The sequence below is a fragment of the Mytilus trossulus genome, chromosome 12 (genome assembly GCF_036588685.1).
Source record: "Mytilus trossulus isolate FHL-02 chromosome 12, PNRI_Mtr1.1.1.hap1, whole genome shotgun sequence".
In the NCBI taxonomy this organism is placed as follows: domain Eukaryota; kingdom Metazoa; phylum Mollusca; class Bivalvia; order Mytilida; family Mytilidae; genus Mytilus; species Mytilus trossulus.
This window is the reverse complement of record NC_086384.1, coordinates 59,937,788-59,949,911: the sequence shown is the minus strand read 5'-3', so window position 1 is coordinate 59,949,911 and position 12,124 is coordinate 59,937,788.

Sequence of the window (12,124 nt, the reverse complement as noted above, 5' to 3'; positions counted from 1 at the left end):
TAGGGTTAAGGTTAGGGTTAGGGTTAGGGTTAGGGTTAAGGTTAGGGTTGGGGTTAGGGTTAGAGTTAAGGTTAAAGTCAGGGTTTGGTACATGGTAGTGGACTTTGGCGAGGGTTTGTGAGATGCCCTTTTTCACTTCTGCGCATGTCTGCCCTTTTCTGTGACTGCGCATGCGTGAGAAGGGTTAGGGTTAGGGTTAGGGTTAGGGTTAGTGTTAGGGTTAGGGTTAGGGTTAGGGTTAGGGTTAGGGTTAGGGTTAGGGTTACTGATATTTATGTCGCGAAACCATTTAAAGCGACAAAATTTTACTTTTTTGATAAAATTCTTTTTCTGGCCTGATCATAGTGGACATTTGATACCATTTTAATTGCATTCAGCACTAATGGGTGCCAATATTTGCAATTGTCTTGGTTATTACTGACTGGCATTTACATTTTATTGTGTTGGTTCCTCAGAATTGTCAGTTTTAGACAGGTGAGAGGTGTACGGTTACTAAAACTTTTGTCGGCAACTATAAGAATGCATGATTTGAGGTTTATAAGTCTACGGTTACTTATATTTATGTCGCAAAACAATATTAGCGACACTATTTCATGTGTTTTATCATATTCTGACAATAAAGCAATATTTATGAGTTTAAATGGATTCTCAGACACAAAAGTGAAGACATGAAGGTTTCAGATGGCTGTTTTTGTTAGCTGTATCTACAAATGGTGCCAATATGTATCCTTTTTAGTGAAACTACTGTGCTGGCATGAACATTTTCTTCTTATGATGAATAAGTTGACACAAAATGAGACCGGTTTAAGTCTACGGTTACTTTTATTTGTGTCGATAACAAAAAAAGGCGACAGATTTTCTTTCTTTTGATTAATTTTCTTGTACCGGCTTGGTAATTGAGTACTTTTTGTACCTCAAGATTGAATGTTAGACATTTAAGTGAAGAATTGTATATTTCAAATTGTTATTATCAGTATAAGGTGCCAACAATGACCTTTTTCTTGCTGATTCCATACCGGCATCATATTTTATTCTTTTTTGTACATAGTTTTGAGTCTACGGAGTCTAAAAACTTTGTCGGCAGATATAAAAAGTGCCAACATTTCTTCTTTTATATGATATTTAAGTACTGGTCTACTAAATGTCACATGCTGGAGTGTTTAATTAACTTAAACATATATATATATATTTTTTTTTTTTTTTTTTTTTTTTTTTTTTTTTTTTTAACTATATTGATTTCATCTTTGCAAGTGAGTCACATACTTTAAATTTCACACACCTAATTCAGAGAGTGAGAAACCATGAAAAACTCTTATGGACCGTGTGAAATAGCCGGCGTATTTCGTCTTTCTTTGATTTTGTTCAAACACGTTTCATGTTGCTACTCAATAACCCCGCTAGATATACACGTCTTATATACACCAATTACTGCCACTTTTTGTCACCTTGAGTATACAAAAAAGTGTCAGCCTTGGAATAGTAAAATGACTGAGGTTTCGTTATTTTTGTGGGAAATATGCAAAACTTACAAATAATTTTGCAGATTTTTCACCCCAACTTTTTTGTTACAGGAATGGAGTCTCCGACCTGAGTTTATAAAGAAAGTACTAGAAAAAACGAGTCTAATTTACTAAGATGTTTTTCCGATTGCTTGAGAGACGACAAAGATACGAGTCGGCAAACACGGCCAAATTGCAATGTTACAGATGGACAGGAAAATAATGTGTTTAATATGAACGACCAAACAATATATTCATCGAGTAGAAGTTTGTTGGGGCTTTCCAAAACGCTAAAGATCTTTCAAATCGGATAAGTAATGTCAGAGTTATCAACGTTCAAAGTTGTCTGCAATGTTCGACGAGAGGGTATATAGTTTTAACCCTAACACTAACCGAGTTCAATCTTCAAATAGATGTAGAATGGATTTGAATAGAGATATTTTCATAAAGTTAACTGTTCCTAAAAGATGGAAAGGCAATCTAGAGGATGAACACTTATTGGTATAACTGAAGTGTACGGCCGCACTTTACGACCTCACTGAAGAAACGTTTGTGCGAGAATGAAGCCTAACCCCGAAGTTAACCCCAACTCCCAAACTACAACAGATAAAGACATGCGGTTTTCACTACTGGCCTAATTGTCAAAAAGTACTACCCCTAACGGGGCCGAATTTTTAATGGCAAGCCGATCGAAGCATAGGATCATGTTGAAATGTTGAAAAGATTGACTATGAAAAGTACCAAAAACCATAACCCGACCCCCCACCCCTCCAAAACTGTGATTTTTGAGAAGTTCGTGAAAAAACTTAATACGAAAATCCAATCGGTTACCCTCCTAGACTAACCCTTACCGAGATGGAGTAAGGCCTCAAAAACAACAATTTTAACACATTTGGGGTTTGGGTTAGGGTTAGTGTTAAGGTTAGGGTCAGTGTTAGGGTTAGTGTTAAGGTTAGGGTTAGGGTTAGGGTTAGGGTTAGGGTTAGGGTTAGGGTTAGGGTTAGGGTTAGGGTTAGGGTTAGGGTTAGGGTTAGGGTTAGGGTTAGGGTAGTGTACTTTGACGAGGGTTAGTGAGGTGCCCTTTCTCTCTTCTGCGCATGTCTGCCCTTTTATGTGACTGCGCATGCGTGGAAAGGGTTAGGGTTAGGGTTAGGGTTAAGGTTAGGGTTAAGGTTAGGGTTAGGGTTAGGGTTAGGGTTAAGGTTAGGGTTAGGGTTAGGGTTAGGGTTAAGGTTAGGGTTGGGGTTAGGGTTAGAGTTAAGGTTAAAGTCAGGGTTTGGTACATGGTAGTGGACTTTGGCGAGGGTTTGTGAGATGCCCTTTTTCACTTCTGCGCATGTCTGCCCTTTTCTGTGACTGCGCATGCGTGAGAAGGGTTAGGGTTAGGGTTAGGGTTAGGGTTAGTGTTAGGGTTAGGGTTAGGGTTAGGGTTAGGGTTAGGGTTAGGGTTAGGGTTACTGATATTTATGTCGCGAAACCATTTAAAGCGACAAAATTTTACTTTTTTGATAAAATTCTTTTTCTGGCCTGATCATAGTGGACATTTGATACCATTTTAATTGCATTCAGCACTAATGGGTGCCAATATTTGCAATTGTCTTGGTTATTACTGACTGGCATTTACATTTTATTGTGTTGGTTCCTCAGAATTGTCAGTTTTAGACAGGTGAGAGGTGTACGGTTACTAAAACTTTTGTCGGCAACTATAAGAATGCATGATTTGAGGTTTATAAGTCTACGGTTACTTATATTTATGTCGCAAAACAATATTAGCGACACTATTTCATGTGTTTTATCATATTCTGACAATAAAGCAATATTTATGAGTTTAAATGGATTCTCAGACACAAAAGTGAAGACATGAAGGTTTCAGATGGCTGTTTTTGTTAGCTGTATCTACAAATGGTGCCAATATGTATCCTTTTTAGTGAAACTACTGTGCTGGCATGAACATTTTCTTCTTATGATGAATAAGTTGACACAAAATGAGACCGGTTTAAGTCTACGGTTACTTTTATTTGTGTCGATAACAAAAAAAGGCGACAGATTTTCTTTCTTTTGATTAATTTTCTTGTACCGGCTTGGTAATTGAGTACTTTTTGTACCTCAAGATTGAATGTTAGACATTTAAGTGAAGAATTGTATATTTCAAATTGTTATTATCAGTATAAGGTGCCAACAATGACCTTTTTCTTGCTGATTCCATACCGGCATCATATTTTATTCTTTTTTGTACATAGTTTTGAGTCTACGGAGTCTAAAAACTTTGTCGGCAGATATAAAAAGTGCCAACATTTCTTCTTTTATATGATATTTAAGTACTGGTCTACTAAATGTCACATGCTGGAGTGTTTAATTAACTTAAACATATATATATATATTTTTTTTTTTTTTTTTTTTTTTTTTTTTTTTTTTTTAACTATATTGATTTCATCTTTGCAAGTGAGTCACATACTTTAAATTTCACACACCTAATTCAGAGAGTGAGAAACCATGAAAAACTCTTATGGACCGTGTGAAATAGCCGGCGTATTTCGTCTTTCTTTGATTTTGTTCAAACACGTTTCATGTTGCTACTCAATAACCCCGCTAGATATACACGTCTTATATACACCAATTACTGCCACTTTTTGTCACCTTGAGTATACAAAAAAGTGTCAGCCTTGGAATAGTAAAATGACTGAGGTTTCGTTATTTTTGTGGGAAATATGCAAAACTTACAAATAATTTTGCAGATTTTTCACCCCAACTTTTTTGTTACAGGAATGGAGTCTCCGACCTGAGTTTATAAAGAAAGTACTAGAAAAAACGAGTCTAATTTACTAAGATGTTTTTCCGATTGCTTGAGAGACGACAAAGATACGAGTCGGCAAACACGGCCAAATTGCAATGTTACAGATGGACAGGAAAATAATGTGTTTAATATGAACGACCAAACAATATATTCATCGAGTAGAAGTTTGTTGGGGCTTTCCAAAACGCTAAAGATCTTTCAAATCGGATAAGTAATGTCAGAGTTATCAACGTTCAAAGTTGTCTGCAATGTTCGACGAGAGGGTATATAGTTTTAACCCTAACACTAACCGAGTTCAATCTTCAAATAGATGTAGAATGGATTTGAATAGAGATATTTTCATAAAGTTAACTGTTCCTAAAAGATGGAAAGGCAATCTAGAGGATGAACACTTATTGGTATAACTGAAGTGTACGGCCGCACTTTACGACCTCACTGAAGAAACGTTTGTGCGAGAATGAAGCCTAACCCCGAAGTTAACCCCAACTCCCAAACTACAACAGATAAAGACATGCGGTTTTCACTACTGGCCTAATTGTCAAAAAGTACTACCCCTAACGGGGCCGAATTTTTAATGGCAAGCCGATCGAAGCATAGGATCATGTTGAAATGTTGAAAAGATTGACTATGAAAAGTACCAAAAACCATAACCCGACCCCCCACCCCTCCAAAACTGTGATTTTTGAGAAGTTCGTGAAAAAACTTAATACGAAAATCCAATCGGTTACCCTCCTAGACTAACCCTTACCGAGATGGAGTAAGGCCTCAAAAACAACAATTTTAACACATTTGGGGTTTGGGTTAGGGTTAGTGTTAAGGTTAGGGTCAGTGTTAGGGTTAGTGTTAAGGTTAGGGTTAGGGTTAGGGTTAGGGTTAGGGTTAGGGTTAGGGTTAGGGTTAGGGTTAGGGTTAGGGTTAGGGTTAGGGTTAGGGTTAGGGTTAGGGTAGTGTACTTTGACGAGGGTTAGTGAGGTGCCCTTTCTCTCTTCTGCGCATGTCTGCCCTTTTATGTGACTGCGCATGCGTGGAAAGGGTTAGGGTTAGGGTTAGGGTTAAGGTTAGGGTTAAGGTTAGGGTTAGGGTTAGGGTTAGGGTTAAGGTTAGGGTTAGGGTTAGGGTTAGGGTTAAGGTTAGGGTTGGGGTTAGGGTTAGAGTTAAGGTTAAAGTCAGGGTTTGGTACATGGTAGTGGACTTTGGCGAGGGTTTGTGAGATGCCCTTTTTCACTTCTGCGCATGTCTGCCCTTTTCTGTGACTGCGCATGCGTGAGAAGGGTTAGGGTTAGGGTTAGGGTTAGGGTTAGTGTTAGGGTTAGGGTTAGGGTTAGGGTTAGGGTTAGGGTTAGGGTTAGGGTTACTGATATTTATGTCGCGAAACCATTTAAAGCGACAAAATTTTACTTTTTTGATAAAATTCTTTTTCTGGCCTGATCATAGTGGACATTTGATACCATTTTAATTGCATTCAGCACTAATGGGTGCCAATATTTGCAATTGTCTTGGTTATTACTGACTGGCATTTACATTTTATTGTGTTGGTTCCTCAGAATTGTCAGTTTTAGACAGGTGAGAGGTGTACGGTTACTAAAACTTTTGTCGGCAACTATAAGAATGCATGATTTGAGGTTTATAAGTCTACGGTTACTTATATTTATGTCGCAAAACAATATTAGCGACACTATTTCATGTGTTTTATCATATTCTGACAATAAAGCAATATTTATGAGTTTAAATGGATTCTCAGACACAAAAGTGAAGACATGAAGGTTTCAGATGGCTGTTTTTGTTAGCTGTATCTACAAATGGTGCCAATATGTATCCTTTTTAGTGAAACTACTGTGCTGGCATGAACATTTTCTTCTTATGATGAATAAGTTGACACAAAATGAGACCGGTTTAAGTCTACGGTTACTTTTATTTGTGTCGATAACAAAAAAAGGCGACAGATTTTCTTTCTTTTGATTAATTTTCTTGTACCGGCTTGGTAATTGAGTACTTTTTGTACCTCAAGATTGAATGTTAGACATTTAAGTGAAGAATTGTATATTTCAAATTGTTATTATCAGTATAAGGTGCCAACAATGACCTTTTTCTTGCTGATTCCATACCGGCATCATATTTTATTCTTTTTTGTACATAGTTTTGAGTCTACGGAGTCTAAAAACTTTGTCGGCAGATATAAAAAGTGCCAACATTTCTTCTTTTATATGATATTTAAGTACTGGTCTACTAAATGTCACATGCTGGAGTGTTTAATTAACTTAAACATATATATATATATTTTTTTTTTTTTTTTTTTTTTTTTTTTTTTTTTTTTAACTATATTGATTTCATCTTTGCAAGTGAGTCACATACTTTAAATTTCACACACCTAATTCAGAGAGTGAGAAACCATGAAAAACTCTTATGGACCGTGTGAAATAGCCGGCGTATTTCGTCTTTCTTTGATTTTGTTCAAACACGTTTCATGTTGCTACTCAATAACCCCGCTAGATATACACGTCTTATATACACCAATTACTGCCACTTTTTGTCACCTTGAGTATACAAAAAAGTGTCAGCCTTGGAATAGTAAAATGACTGAGGTTTCGTTATTTTTGTGGGAAATATGCAAAACTTACAAATAATTTTGCAGATTTTTCACCCCAACTTTTTTGTTACAGGAATGGAGTCTCCGACCTGAGTTTATAAAGAAAGTACTAGAAAAAACGAGTCTAATTTACTAAGATGTTTTTCCGATTGCTTGAGAGACGACAAAGATACGAGTCGGCAAACACGGCCAAATTGCAATGTTACAGATGGACAGGAAAATAATGTGTTTAATATGAACGACCAAACAATATATTCATCGAGTAGAAGTTTGTTGGGGCTTTCCAAAACGCTAAAGATCTTTCAAATCGGATAAGTAATGTCAGAGTTATCAACGTTCAAAGTTGTCTGCAATGTTCGACGAGAGGGTATATAGTTTTAACCCTAACACTAACCGAGTTCAATCTTCAAATAGATGTAGAATGGATTTGAATAGAGATATTTTCATAAAGTTAACTGTTCCTAAAAGATGGAAAGGCAATCTAGAGGATGAACACTTATTGGTATAACTGAAGTGTACGGCCGCACTTTACGACCTCACTGAAGAAACGTTTGTGCGAGAATGAAGCCTAACCCCGAAGTTAACCCCAACTCCCAAACTACAACAGATAAAGACATGCGGTTTTCACTACTGGCCTAATTGTCAAAAAGTACTACCCCTAACGGGGCCGAATTTTTAATGGCAAGCCGATCGAAGCATAGGATCATGTTGAAATGTTGAAAAGATTGACTATGAAAAGTACCAAAAACCATAACCCGACCCCCCACCCCTCCAAAACTGTGATTTTTGAGAAGTTCGTGAAAAAACTTAATACGAAAATCCAATCGGTTACCCTCCTAGACTAACCCTTACCGAGATGGAGTAAGGCCTCAAAAACAACAATTTTAACACATTTGGGGTTTGGGTTAGGGTTAGTGTTAAGGTTAGGGTCAGTGTTAGGGTTAGTGTTAAGGTTAGGGTTAGGGTTAGGGTTAGGGTTAGGGTTAGGGTTAGGGTTAGGGTTAGGGTTAGGGTTAGGGTTAGGGTTAGGGTTAGGGTTAGGGTTAGGGTAGTGTACTTTGACGAGGGTTAGTGAGGTGCCCTTTCTCTCTTCTGCGCATGTCTGCCCTTTTATGTGACTGCGCATGCGTGGAAAGGGTTAGGGTTAGGGTTAGGGTTAAGGTTAGGGTTAAGGTTAGGGTTAGGGTTAGGGTTAGGGTTAAGGTTAGGGTTAGGGTTAGGGTTAGGGTTAAGGTTAGGGTTGGGGTTAGGGTTAGAGTTAAGGTTAAAGTCAGGGTTTGGTACATGGTAGTGGACTTTGGCGAGGGTTTGTGAGATGCCCTTTTTCACTTCTGCGCATGTCTGCCCTTTTCTGTGACTGCGCATGCGTGAGAAGGGTTAGGGTTAGGGTTAGGGTTAGTGTTAGGGTTAGGGTTAGGGTTAGGGTTAGGGTTAGGGTTAGGGTTAGGGTTACTGATATTTATGTCGCGAAACCATTTAAAGCGACAAAATTTTACTTTTTTGATAAAATTCTTTTTCTGGCCTGATCATAGTGGACATTTGATACCATTTTAATTGCATTCAGCACTAATGGGTGCCAATATTTGCAATTGTCTTGGTTATTACTGACTGGCATTTACATTTTATTGTGTTGGTTCCTCAGAATTGTCAGTTTTAGACAGGTGAGAGGTGTACGGTTACTAAAACTTTTGTCGGCAACTATAAGAATGCATGATTTGAGGTTTATAAGTCTACGGTTACTTATATTTATGTCGCAAAACAATATTAGCGACACTATTTCATGTGTTTTATCATATTCTGACAATAAAGCAATATTTATGAGTTTAAATGGATTCTCAGACACAAAAGTGAAGACATGAAGGTTTCAGATGGCTGTTTTTGTTAGCTGTATCTACAAATGGTGCCAATATGTATCCTTTTTAGTGAAACTACTGTGCTGGCATGAACATTTTCTTCTTATGATGAATAAGTTGACACAAAATGAGACCGGTTTAAGTCTACGGTTACTTTTATTTGTGTCGATAACAAAAAAAGGCGACAGATTTTCTTTCTTTTGATTAATTTTCTTGTACCGGCTTGGTAATTGAGTACTTTTTGTACCTCAAGATTGAATGTTAGACATTTAAGTGAAGAATTGTATATTTCAAATTGTTATTATCAGTATAAGGTGCCAACAATGACCTTTTTCTTGCTGATTCCATACCGGCATCATATTTTATTCTTTTTTGTACATAGTTTTGAGTCTACGGAGTCTAAAAACTTTGTCGGCAGATATAAAAAGTGCCAACATTTCTTCTTTTATATGATATTTAAGTACTGGTCTACTAAATGTCACATGCTGGAGTGTTTAATTAACTTAAACATATATATATATATTTTTTTTTTTTTTTTTTTTTTTTTTTTTTTTTTTTTAACTATATTGATTTCATCTTTGCAAGTGAGTCACATACTTTAAATTTCACACACCTAATTCAGAGAGTGAGAAACCATGAAAAACTCTTATGGACCGTGTGAAATAGCCGGCGTATTTCGTCTTTCTTTGATTTTGTTCAAACACGTTTCATGTTGCTACTCAATAACCCCGCTAGATATACACGTCTTATATACACCAATTACTGCCACTTTTTGTCACCTTGAGTATACAAAAAAGTGTCAGCCTTGGAATAGTAAAATGACTGAGGTTTCGTTATTTTTGTGGGAAATATGCAAAACTTACAAATAATTTTGCAGATTTTTCACCCCAACTTTTTTGTTACAGGAATGGAGTCTCCGACCTGAGTTTCTAGAAAAAACGAGTCTAATTTACTAAGATGTTTTTCCGATTGCTTGAGAGACGACAAAGATACGAGTCGGCAAACACGGCCAAATTGCAATGTTACAGATGGACAGGAAAATAATGTGTTTAATATGAACGACCAAACAATATATTCATCGAGTAGAAGTTTGTTGGGGCTTTCCAAAACGCTAAAGATCTTTCAAATCGGATAAGTAATGTCAGAGTTATCAACGTTCAAAGTTGTCTGCAATGTTCGACGAGAGGGTATATAGTTTTAACCCTAACACTAACCGAGTTCAATCTTCAAATAGATGTAGAATGGATTTGAATAGAGATATTTTCATAAAGTTAACTGTTCCTAAAAGATGGAAAGGCAATCTAGAGGATGAACACTTATTGGTATAACTGAAGTGTACGGCCGCACTTTACGACCTCACTGAAGAAACGTTTGTGCGAGAATGAAGCCTAACCCCGAAGTTAACCCCAACTCCCAAACTACAACAGATAAAGACATGCGGTTTTCACTACTGGCCTAATTGTCAAAAAGTACTACCCCTAACGGGGCCGAATTTTTAATGGCAAGCCGATCGAAGCATAGGATCATGTTGAAATGTTGAAAAGATTGACTACATAACCCGACCCCCCACCCCTCCAAAACTGTGATTTTTGAGAAGTTCGTGAAAAAACTTAATACGAAAATCCAATCGGTTACCCTCCTAGACTAACCCTTACCGAGATGGAGTAAGGCCTCAAAAACAACAATTTTAACACATTTGGGGTTTGGGTTAGGGTTAGTGTTAAGGTTAGGGTCAGTGTTAGGGTTAGTGTTAAGGTTAGGGTTAGGGTTAGGGTTAGGGTTAGGGTTAGGGTTAGGGTTAGGGTTAGGGTTAGGGTTAGGGTTAGGGTTAGGGTTAGGGTTAGGGTTAGGGTAGTGTACTTTGACGAGGGTTAGTGAGGTGCCCTTTCTCTCTTCTGCGCATGTCTGCCCTTTTATGTGACTGCGCATGCGTGGAAAGGGTTAGGGTTAGGGTTAGGGTTAAGGTTAGGGTTAAGGTTAGGGTTAGGGTTAGGGTTAGGGTTAAGGTTAGGGTTAGGGTTAGGGTTAGGGTTAAGGTTAGGGTTGGGGTTAGGGTTAGAGTTAAGGTTAAAGTCAGGGTTTGGTACATGGTAGTGGACTTTGGCGAGGGTTTGTGAGATGCCCTTTTTCACTTCTGCGCATGTCTGCCCTTTTCTGTGACTGCGCATGCGTGAGAAGGGTTAGGGTTAGGGTTAGGGTTAGGGTTAGTGTTAGGGTTAGGGTTAGGGTTAGGGTTAGGGTTAGGGTTAGGGTTAGGGTTACTGATATTTATGTCGCGAAACCATTTAAAGCGACAAAATTTTACTTTTTTGATAAAATTCTTTTTCTGGCCTGATCATAGTGGACATTTGATACCATTTTAATTGCATTCAGCACTAATGGGTGCCAATATTTGCAATTGTCTTGGTTATTACTGACTGGCATTTACATTTTATTGTGTTGGTTCCTCAGAATTGTCAGTTTTAGACAGGTGAGAGGTGTACGGTTACTAAAACTTTTGTCGGCAACTATAAGAATGCATGATTTGAGGTTTATAAGTCTACGGTTACTTATATTTATGTCGCAAAACAATATTAGCGACACTATTTCATGTGTTTTATCATATTCTGACAATAAAGCAAAATATTTATGAGTTTAAATGGATTCTCAGACACAAAAGTGAAGACATGAAGGTTTCAGATGGCTGTTTTTGTTAGCTGTATCTACAAATGGTGCCAATATGTATCCTTTTTAGTGAAACTACTGTGCTGGCATGAACATTTTCTTCTTATGATGAATAAGTTGACACAAAATGAGACCGGTTTAAGTCTACGGTTACTTTTATTTGTGTCGATAACAAAAAAAGGCGACAGATTTTCTTTCTTTTGATTAATTTTCTTGTACCGGCTTGGTAATTGAGTACTTTTTGTACCTCAAGATTGAATGTTAGACATTTAAGTGAAGAATTGTATATTTCAAATTGTTATTATCAGTATAAGGTGCCAACAATGACCTTTTTCTTGCTGATTCCATACCGGCATCATATTTTATTCTTTTTTGTACATAGTTTTGAGTCTACGGAGTCTAAAAACTTTGTCGGCAGATATAAAAAGTGCCAACATTTCTTCTTTTATATGATATTTAAGTACTGGTCTACTAAATGTCACATGCTGGAGTGTTTAATTAACTTAAACATATATATATATATTTTTTTTTTTTTTTTTTTTTTTTTTTTTTTTTTTTTAACTATATTGATTTCATCTTTGCAAGTGAGTCACATACTTTAAATTTCACACACCTAATTCAGAGAGTGAGAAACCATGAAAAACTCTTATGGACCGTGTGAAATAGCCGGCGTATTTCGTCTTTCTTTGATTTTGTTCAAACACGTTTCATGTTGCTACTCAATAAC